This window comes from Aedes albopictus, chromosome 2 (genome assembly GCF_035046485.1).
Source record: "Aedes albopictus strain Foshan chromosome 2, AalbF5, whole genome shotgun sequence".
NCBI lineage: Eukaryota > Metazoa > Arthropoda > Insecta > Diptera > Culicidae > Aedes > Aedes albopictus.
The window spans coordinates 289,920,415-289,931,992 of NC_085137.1; the positions used below are offsets into that span (position 1 = coordinate 289,920,415).

The 11,578-nt window shown below is 38.4% G+C and overlaps 1 protein-coding gene across 3 annotated transcripts in view; it reads left to right on the forward strand.

Annotated features, from left to right (window-relative positions):
* LOC109410272 (uncharacterized) overlaps positions 1–11,578 on the forward strand; it is a 66,355-nt gene that overhangs the window by 32,740 nt on the left and 22,037 nt on the right. The window lies entirely within an intron of this gene.

Below are 11,578 nucleotides of genomic sequence, written 5' to 3' on the forward strand. Positions count from 1 at the left end.
TTGTTCATCCACTTCCTAAAGGGGTCCAAAATACCTCCCTTACCCTACTTCGCATTTCGCGGCTCACGTTGTTGTCTACCGTTAGTAAGGACCCGCAGGAGACGAAGTCCATTACCACCTCGAAAGTGTTCGCGTCTATCGTAACAGCGTAACAGCATAGGCTAGGCTTGCCCTGTCATTCGTAGTTCCGCCTGCCAGTATGTACTTCGTTTTCGACGCGTTCACCGCGAGTCCGACAGTTGGTGCTTCGCGTTCCAGGCGGGTGTACAGTTCACGTCCACGAAGCCGGCTTGCTAAGTTCCCACAAACTCAATAGCTTTGGGTGAAAGACGACGGAAGTTGATCTGGGATACCACTTTGTATGCGGCATTCAGATTTAAGATCGCTCAGAAGTTCTCACACTCCAACTTGTCATCTTTCTTGTAAATGGGGCAAATAATTCCTTCCTTCCACTCCTCCGGTAGCTGTTCGGTCTCTCAGATCCGGACTACTAGCCGGTACAGGCAGGTGTCGCACTTTTCCAGGCCCATTTTGATGAGTTTAGCTACGATACCATCCTTACCAGCTCCTTACGTGCCTTTGGAGCCGACCTACTGATACCTGATCCTTACCAGCTGACTTATTGTTCTTGAGCTGCTGGATAGCTTCATTAACTTCCCTCAAAGTGGGTGTTAGCTCGTTGTTCGTTCCTGTTGTTCTAACGTAATAATTTCTCCCGCTGCCTTCTCAATGTATGCGCTCTGAATGATGCAGGTTTTCGTCGTAATGCTGCTTGGCTTCCACCTTTCGATCACCTCACGTCCGTCAGTCAAGATGCTCCCGTCCTTATCCCTGCACATTTCGGGTTGCGGCTGGATGCGTTGAGCTTCTGGTAGAACTTCCATTTATCGTACTCCAGCAGTCATCTAAAGAGGCTTCATTGAGCTCGTCCTCGTCCGGCAACGATGCCTCAAGACTCTGCGCGTATGTGGTGGTGACATCCGGTTGATTCAGTCACTTCAGATTATACCGAGTCGGCCGTCTCTACCGTACGTTGTTGATAACAGAGAGACCACCAGATAGTGGTCAGAGTCGATGTTAACGCCACGATAGGTCCTAACGTCGATAATGTCGGAGAAGTGCCGTTCGTCACTCAGGACGTGGTCGATTTGGGGTTCTGTCTGCTGTGGTGATCTTCAGGTGTAACGATAAGGGAGGCTGTGCTGGAAATAGGTACAACGTATAGCCATGTTCTTAGAGGCGGCGAAATCAAGCTGTCGTATCGTAGGCTGTTTTCGTTCGTCATCTGGTGGGCGCTGAATTGTCCAATTGTATACAATTGTATACAATAGGTATACAATAGGTCTTCATTCCTCCTCCTCGCCTACCTGAGCGTATAGGTTTCCTATGATGATCTTGTCGTCGTATCTTGGTAGCTATCTTACTCGGGTTCGAGCTTTCATAGAATCCGTCCTTGTCATCATCACTTTGGTGCTTGGTTTTTACGGCCGGCTAGCAGGGCCTGAAACCAACCCCCAGGTTTACTATCTGGAGGGACCCAGTAGGTTTGCCGAAGCAAACCCCCGTCCCTGTCTGCATACGACCAAAGTTCCCAGCGGAGTTGGTTACCCGATCTTCCCTAAGGTTGCTCGTATCCCGGCCGGTGCCACGCGGACATAGGGGTTGGAGTTGCATGGCAAGAGGCTGAAGGTCCTTACAAGAGGTCTGCCTTTATAGTTAGATTTGTGTATAAATATTCAGATCTGCCATCATCATTGTTGATCTGTATGTCTTTGATGATCTATAAATTCTCTTCAGAGAATATAGGGGAACTTATATTATTTTAGACAGTTTTTTTTCGATTCATCATTGGGCGTTTGATATAACCTGTTGAACTCACAGTCATCCTCAAAACTTTTCTTATCAAACTAAACTATATACGGACAAGTTTCAGGGAATGACGATCATCACGAAGAAGGAAACACAACTAATGATTTTTCAATCAACACAACGTGCATACAATATCCGCCATAAATATGGAATCGAATATTGAAACAGTCATACTGGATATTGCAGCACCTTTCTGAAGGGATGGTCGTGAATTGCGAGTGATAGTCCCAACGCTGTGATTCTCGTTTTAATTTCTCGATTCATTCACGCTGTAAAGTCAAACATACCCCTTCAAAGTTTAAAAGAAGAACTTTTTTCAACGTTGAACGTGAAAGTTGGTTGCTGGATTGGATATTTTGTGAATTATTTGTCCAATTATCATATGCTGTTGGATCGTTGAGAGCTGACATCTTTGTACCTCATCAGCTCTTGTTGTATATTGGACCTCGACTACTACTAGCACGGGTACTCAATGTTCACCCGGTCGGCAAATACGAAAGCACCATACACTAATACCCAACAATCGACAAACAACAGTAAATCATCACTGTCAGTGTCTACTGCGTCTACCAAAACCAACTCTAAGGAAGGTATGGGGAAACCTAATGATCACGTTGAATCGTTAGATGAGCTTCTACAACGTATGCAGCGAATGTTCGATAATACTAATACCAGGATAGAGGCTAGTGTGGAGAACTGCAAGCGGGATCTTCAGACGGAGATAAACACTCTGCGAGCCGATGTACAAAAAATCAAAACAGAGTGTTCATCTGAAATTCGCTGTCTGTCTAGCACAGTCATGGAAATCGCAAATGATGTGCGATCTAACAAGCAGCGAATTATGATTGGCGAAAGAACGAACGATTTGCTGTTATCTGGAGTCCCCTATCATTCTTCCGAAGATTTGTTGGATTACGTCACCAAGATTGCCAATGTTCTTGGTTTCGACAACGACTGTGTTCCACTCATCTACGCCAAACGTTTGGCAAGAGCTCCAATTGCTGCAGGAGTTACCCCTCCAATAATTTTGCAATTTGCATTTAAGCTGGCAAGGGACGATTTCTACAGCCGGTATTTGGCAACTCGAAACCTTTCGCTGACTCACCTGGGATTTGATGTGGATAAACGGATTTTTATCAACGAGAACCTTACTGAGGAGGCCCGTAGGATTAAGGCGCTTGCTGTGAAATTAAAGAAAGCTGGAAAATTGATCTCCGTCTATACGAGGAATGGTACCGTTTTCATCAAAACTAAACCGGATGCTGCGCCAAGGCCAATTTTTGCTGAGGATCAACTAGCTGAATAAAACCTTTCCTATTTTTTTCTGTTTCCTTTCAAGTTATTCCTTGTATCCGTTCCTTAGGATGTTCCTTGCTTCCATCCTCTCCTGAAAGTTATAACATGACACCTGTCCAAGAAGTTTTTCTTTTTTCCTTCCAATATGGTCCATGAATCCTTTCCTTATAACTATCCATGTTTTCTTCCTTCCTAAAAGTTATCGTTCGATGCTGCCCTGGATGACTGTTGGTTGGACCCTGTTGGTTGCTGTTGCTGATCCTGATGTTATTGCTGCTGTTGCTGCTGTTGGTTGCTGTTCTGACGTTTGTTGTTGTTTTTTTTTTACCTTTCTTGCTTTGAATGGTCTATGAAAGACTTTTTAGCCGTTAATTGCCACCTAACGAATCAATACGAACTGAATTTGAATATGAATCGCAATGTAAATGAAACTTGAAAAGTGTTCTTCCAGATGAAAACTCATCACTCGGAGTTCGTTTTAGTAAATAGGTTCCTTCTATTGGGTGTGGGTGTGTATTGCCTAAGGTTCTCGAATTCGTTTTTTGTAATCGATGTCGGTTGAAACGTTGACCAGCAATACCCGAACGAATAGTACGATATCTCATATACCTCGTGCTGTCATAAATGCGGCTTTGCGTTCTGACACATTGAATATTTGCCATATGAATATACAGAGTATCTGTGCTCGCCAGTTTGCCAAGTTTAATGAATTCAAGCAATGTTTTTATAACAGTAAAGTAGATTTAGTTTGTCTGACTGAAACGTGGTTACCAGATAAAATTTCTGATGATGCTATTGCTATTGAAGGATATAATCTAATAAGAAACGATCGCATCTACAGTCGGGGAGGTGGTTTGTGTATCTATTACAAAAATGACATTTCTTGTAAAATATTGTCATCGTCGGAGCTGCCTTACAGTATAGACGACGTCAACATAACTGAATATATGTTTGTTGAAGTAGTAGCCTACAATGAGACATTTTTACTTGGACTAATTTACAACCCTCCAAGGAATGACTGTGCAGAATTCTTATTTGAGAAACTCACTAATCTTTCAATATCATATGGAAAATGCGTTCTCATTGGTGACTTTAACACAGATTTGTTGAAGTTTGATAACAAATCTAATAGGTTGCGCAGTGTTGTTGAAAATTTAGGCTTTACTTGTATTGGATCTGAACCCACTCATTGTTCCTCAGATAGCAGTTCTTTGATAGATCTACTCTTAGTAAATGATTCTGATTTTATATTGAACTTCAATCAAGTAGCTGCACCGGGTTTCTCATATCATGACATTATATTCTCATCCTTGAACATTCTCCGTACACGGTCAGATTCTGTCGCGCTTATTCGTGATTATTCTCGGATTGACAAAACTGCTCTACACAATGCTTTGAATAATACTGACTGGTCTATCTTCTATGCGATAAATGATTCTGACATAGCTTTGAATATTCTGAACCAATTTATTCTCGAAACCTATGAAACTTTCGTTCCAATCCGCATGCGTAAATTTGAAAATTGTAATCCATGGTTCAATAATTCGATATCCTTAGCTATGGTGGAGCGTGACCTAGCTTATCGGTCATGGATAAGAAGTAGAACCCAAGATGATCATTATTTGTATAGAAGACTGCGAAATCGTGTAACCAACATGATCAAAGAAGCTAAATCCAATTATGTTTCCCACATAGCAAATTCGGCTAATTCGACTAAGATTTTATGGAAAAGGCTGAAAGAAATAAATGTTACAAACAATTCTTCACCTATACAATTCTCGAATTCATGTGATGAAATCAACAACTTCTTTAGTTCTAACTTCACCGTGGACCAATATCTGCCATCAATAGTGCTACCAAATGAGAATGGTTTCAAATTCACTTTAACCAATGAGTATGAGGTCTCTAAAGCAATTAACTCTATTAAATCTAATGCTATTGGACTTGACGGAATTCCTCCCAAGTTTGTGAAACTCGTTTTACCCTATATCATCAGTCCAATAACCCACGTATTCAATACAGTAATCGCAACTGGTAAATACCCTGCCGCCTGGAAACTCTCTAAAATTTTGCCGATTAGGAAGAAACCTCGGAAAAATGACATGCAGAATTTACGACCAATCAGTATTTTGTGCGCCTTGTCAAAAGCCTTAGAGAAAATTTTGAAGACCCAAATACAGGAATTTCTTTCGACTTTTAATCTCTTACATCCCTTTCAATCTGGATTCAGATCAGGCCACAACACCTCCTCTGCACTTTTAAAAGTGCATGATGACATTCATGAAGTAATCGATAAAAGGGGTATAGCTTTTCTGCTTCTTATAGACTTTTCTAAGGCTTTTGACAGGGTGTCACATTACCGGTTATTACGTAAGTTATCTACCCTTTATAACTTTTCAAGTGATGCAGTAGGCCTTATACGATCGTATTTAACGCTCCGCTCACAAGTAGTTGAAGCAAATGGTCAATTATCCGATACTGTCGGTATTACATCGGGAGTCCCACAGGGATCGGTATTGGGCCCTCTGTTGTTTTCATTATTTATTAATGATTTGCCGTCAATACTGAGGCACTGTAGTATACACATGTTTGCTGATGATGTGCAAATTTATATTTGCTCTACAAATCACTCTAAATCGCAGCTAGCTCAACTTGTTAATGCCGACTTGTCACGTGTTTTATCATGGTCAAACAACAACCTTCTTCCAATTAATTCATCCAAAACAAAAATAATGTTTATTTCCCGATCCCGTAACACGTCTAGTATTCTTCCTGACATTATTTTAAATAACCAAAAAATTGAATACGTAAATAGGGTTTCGAACCTTGGTATCATCTTTCAGAGTGATTTAGAGTGGGATGCTCATATAGATGCTGTCTGTGGTAAAATTTTTGGTGGCCTACGACACCTCAAACAAACTGGGAGCATGCTGACTAATCAAGTGAAATTACGTTTGTTCAAAGCCTTATTACTACCTCATTTTACTTATGGTTTAGAATTATTTCTAAATGCTTCTGCACGATCTCTTGAAAGACTTAGGGTGGTTTTAAATTGCTGTGTGCGTTGGATCTATGATTTAACATCATTTTCAAGCGTTACTCACCTCCAATCTGAACTGCTTGGATGCGGTTTTTATGATTTCCTTAATGTGCGATCATGTACAACGTTATACAAAATAATAACCACAAAGGCACCTCGTTTTCTTTTTGACAAACTACAAGCATTCCAAAGTGCTCGCGTACAAAACTTTGTTATTCCGCAATACAGCACATCGCATTATGGGGCGTCATTCTTCGTTCGGAGTATTGTAAGTTGGAATCAACTTCCACCTGACGTAAAATCTTGTACTAGTATTAAAGAGTTCCGCAGGCAGTGCACACACCATTTCAGTAGAAGGAATTAGTTTGTATAGTTAAGTTAAAAATAATGATTTATGAATAATGTTGAATTCCGATTGCTAAAATTTAAAAGGTTGTACCTTACTTAGCAAGTATTCGTTATATAAATAAATAAATAAATAAATAAATAAATAAATAAAAAGTTTTGCATCACCCTGAAATGTGATTATTTCAGGCCTTTGAGGCTCCCATCACTTATGACCCTAATTCTCTTTGAAAATGCAACCCGTATTCCATTTTTCTTCATTTTAGGTAATGCAAAACTTTTTGGTGCTGCAATACTGAATATCTGAGTATTGCCACGATTCCAATTTATTGGCGGGTAGCGTGTATAGTGATAGATATTTTTTTTTTGTGAAATTACGAAAACATCAGGTGAGCTTTGAACTCACGACCCTTTTTTTCCTCCCCTGTTGGGGAAATTATGCCACTGCGTCCAATAAGTTGAATTTTTGTGGCACGACCCTTATACGCTAGACAAGTGCTTTACCAACTAATGTCAATTAATTACTTAAGGGTTTATAGGGGAGGGAAGTTTGAAAAATCTTACGCGTCATACAAACATATGTTGGTACTCATACAAAAAAATCTCACAAGGGGGGGAGGGGGTGTCGAAAAATCGCAAAATTTCCCTTACATAATAAATGGACAGCCCCTAAGCTATCACTCAATGACATGGCCTTTTAGTTGTATAAGGTAATTCAAATTTCATCGATCATGCTTCATCATTATCTTAACTGCACCGCAAATCCATTAATCTAATATATATTTGAGTTATGTACTATATTTTCAAAAATAATCTACACTTTTCCTGTTGATGTTTTTTTTTCATTATAGGTATTTGTTGTCTATCTCATGTATACATAACAATCTTTCACCTAATTGTAGAATACCCAAAAGACGTCGTATTTCAGTTGGGTCCAAATAACAAGTGATCTTTATTTTATCTCTCCATTCTTGTCATCTCCATTCGCAGCCTACTACATCTCTCCTTAACTTTAATTGAAATTTTAACAATGTTTGTAATGTTTGATACTGTTAAACCTTGTTCCTGAATATTAAAATGTGTAAGTGAATACATTTGCTCATTTATAAACAGTGTATAATAAATGCTATGACTTGAACTTGTGTATCTTGACTTGACATATAAACAAATATAAACTCAACGTGATTGTATAACTTAGAATCAAAATAACAGATCATCTACAGCTGCTTCGTATACATTTTCCAATCGTGGGGGAAGCGTCATTATAAGTAATTGCCCGATAATTAGCTGCATCCCTCAGGTTGAAATGGCTAACACGCATATCTAGTTGAGATAAAAATGTATATTAGAAAAGTTATTTTCAAAATCAAATTCAAGTCAATACTCAACCTTCTATTTCTTTACCTTTCCTCCTTTGATCATTAGATTGAATATCTTTTCTTACCTCAAATGATACTTCATACCACTTTGGGCCTCTCTTCAGAATGAAGTATCCGAACTTAAAATTTGGTATCTATAACTCCGATTGCTGATTAGACCTAAAATAGTCATAGGATTAAATATTAAGAATTTGATATTATTACGTGCTCTTCTCGGTCCTTGTATCAAGAGATAAGATGAAGTTGATCAAATAACTTGGTCTTAGATAAGACAGCCAAATGGACTGAGACGAATCTCCTACATTTGGTCTTTTTGTTGCAGACTGAAACTCTACGTTTCCTTTGCGATTCCCTTTATCATAGATGGACTGAAGTCACACTTCCTACATCTCATGATAGACTGGACTGCCAAATGGACTGAGACGGATCTCCTACATTTGGTCTTTTTATTGCAGACTGAAACTCTAGGTTTCCTTTGCACATCCCTTTATCATAGATGGACTGAAGTCACACTTCCTACATCTCATGATAGACTGGACTGCCAAATGGACTAAGACGAATCTTCTACATTTGGTCTTTTTATTGCAGACTGAAACTCTAGGTTTCCTTTGCACATCCCTTTATCATAGATGGACTGAAGTCACACTTCCTACATCTCATGATAGACTGGACTGCCAAATGGACTGAGACGGATCTCCTACATTTGGTCTTTTTATTGCAGACTGAAACTCTAGGTTTCCTTTGCGATTCCCTTTATCATAGATGGACTGAAGTCACACTTCCTACATCACATGATAGACTGGATTGCTAAATGGACTGAGACGAATCTCCTACATTTGGTCTTTATATTGCAGACTGAAACTTTATGTTTCCTCCGCATTTCCCTGTACCATTCAATAATATTGCCTGAAGCTTAGAATGCTTTCTACATCTTTTGGCGGCCGGTATATAATGCCAAATATACCAAGATTGTTCTTCTTCATTTGGTCTTAATTGGTGCCTTCATGACACCCTACGTAATAATGAACTAGGATGTGAAATCCCCTTCATTCTATTTTTCTGAGCTACAAATAGACAAGTCTTCTATATCTGAATATAGAAACGGACTGTGACATTTCAACGTTATGTTTGCTGAATCAATTTCCAACCATCGCACAACAACATGACTATGACTAAATTTATTATAGCAATACCCATAATGCGACATAAGTTTGTTCCAATTTGAACAGAATATGATTATGACTCTACGCCGTGCCTTTAAGTGTTTTAAACATTACATTACGATATTCGGAGGGTAACATCAATTTGATAAACACTTTTCAAATTGTTTCATCACTGTTGCACAACCAACATAAAACAGTTTTGATATTGTTTCAAGGTAATTGATCATTCATGAGTTAAACCATACCTGGTTTGCTAAAGACAAACATTTTCGAGATTATGTCATTATCCGTGCAATTTGAGACAAAGAATAATTACCGTGCTTTCTTTGTCATTTGTTTTACGCCTCTTCAATCAGACAATTCTCTCCACTAGTTCTGGCCGAATAAACTGGTAATTTTGATCTGTTGAAAACCAAGTTCTGCTAAAATCTCCTCAATGCACTAGGACTGTGGACCCCTTCACTCTTTTTAAGGGTCTTCGAAAAGATAGGTTAAACTAAACTTCTATATGGTTAAAGTAACGGCCTTCAACTATTTTTTTTAATTTGTTCGATGTGCTTCCGGTCTAATAAACTGATACCCTCCTTTTTTTTAAGTACTCTGGTATAGGACTAAATAGGTACCTTCAAAACATTTGCGAACTAATTTGGCCATATTTAAATTAAGACCACGTTTCATTGTGCGAACTTAGGTGCGAACAAATAGTTGTCATTATTCAATATTAAGCTTTAGGCAGTCGCGCGGTTGGCCACTCCCACCAGACTTGGGTATACAGAAAGAGGATACTAAAACTTATTGCAACAATTATTGCGGCGTTTTTATCTATTCATTCAATGTGATATTAAACGTATTGTAAACTGTTTATCTCTCAATTAGATTTTTCAGAAAATTTGGTGAAAATGTGTTTTCACCACTGCTACTTATTGTTACAATATCAAATGGTTCTGCCAAATAATTGATAGAATTTATTGAGAGTATCCGATTTAGCACATTTAGTGTTTGGATTCAAAATGTATCTCATAAAAATATAAAAATGGACTTTAAAGTATCTTTGCTTTACTACGCAAAAATAACAAACCATAAGTCTGTAAAGGAACCACAAACTTTTTTTTTTCGGGTTAAAAAAAAACTCAATAAGTTTGAATCCTTAATACTTGATGTCTTTAGTGATCGCATCCCAATTTAAAATCCGTTTATCAAATTTTCGGAAAATTTTATCATATTCAAACTGATAGCAAAGGATTAATTTGTTTCATTAAAAATAATAGTTTGGCGAGAGTTAAATTGTGTTAACTTATTTTTATTTCAACTGAAGCCTTTATATTGAAATCATATAAACTGTTAAAAATATCAGGACCAGAAGTATCAGAATAGTACTTGAACACTTCCACAGCTATTAACTGAGAGCTTCCTTTGTCAATGACCATTTTGCATCTGTATCGTGCGTCCGGCAAGACAATTCTTTATGCCTAAAGAAAATCATAGATATTTCCACTGCCAAAAGTTCCTGGGCCGACCGGAACCCGTCACCCTCAGTTGTGGCTATATGGAACTAAACATGGAACCTGAATCCAAAGTGTCAAGCGAACCATGCTGCAAAACTAATTGTCTTGATGCCACAACGTTTTGTGTAATTGCGTTACCGCAAAAGATCAATCAAATAAAACTGTAGTGTAACTGCTCCCAATTATCAGCATAACATATCTAAGTAATAAAAGAAAACACCTTTATCCTTACATCATTTCAAGTTAATTCGGTTTAGAACGATTGTACCACTGCTAGAAGTGTTGACAAATGTAGATAAAACTAAAGTTTGAGCCTTGCAATGTGAATAAATCATCCAATCACAGCATGTCTGTGTCTTCAAAGGCACTGACAAGCGAAAACCATCGTTTTCCTATGCACTTTTTCCCGATTAATGGACAGCTCATTACTGTAGAATTACTTTTAAAATCCTAAAATAATTTCACCTTTCAGTAAAACGGAAAATAATTTCATCATTTACCCGTCATTCAAAAGAAACACAAATGATTTAATTGCTCGTCTTGGTTACCTTCATCTGCTTTTCTTTCGAAGGTCCGGAGCATCCCTCCTAGCCAGTTTACCTCGCGCGTTCGTTCTGTCTTTATTCACCGGTTCTACAGTGGTCGTTCCCATTCAGGCGTTTCTCTTGGATTAGTGTTGTTCCTCGTTCAAATCAATCCCGTTCATCCTCGTTGCCAATGTAGAATATCCAAAAGACGTCGTATTTCAGTTGGGTCCAAATAACAAGTGATCTTTATTTTATTTCTCCATTCTTGTCATCTCCATTCGCAGCCTACTACACTAATTTGTTCGGTTCGTGACTGTGAGTGTCGACTTGATTTCTGTTTGATCAAAATAGTATTTGAGAATTGCACTATTATCATGTATTGACTCTGTTTTATCATCTATTTCCCTTGTTTTTTTTTAATTTACCTACATTTTTGTACAGTCCATCACTTTAA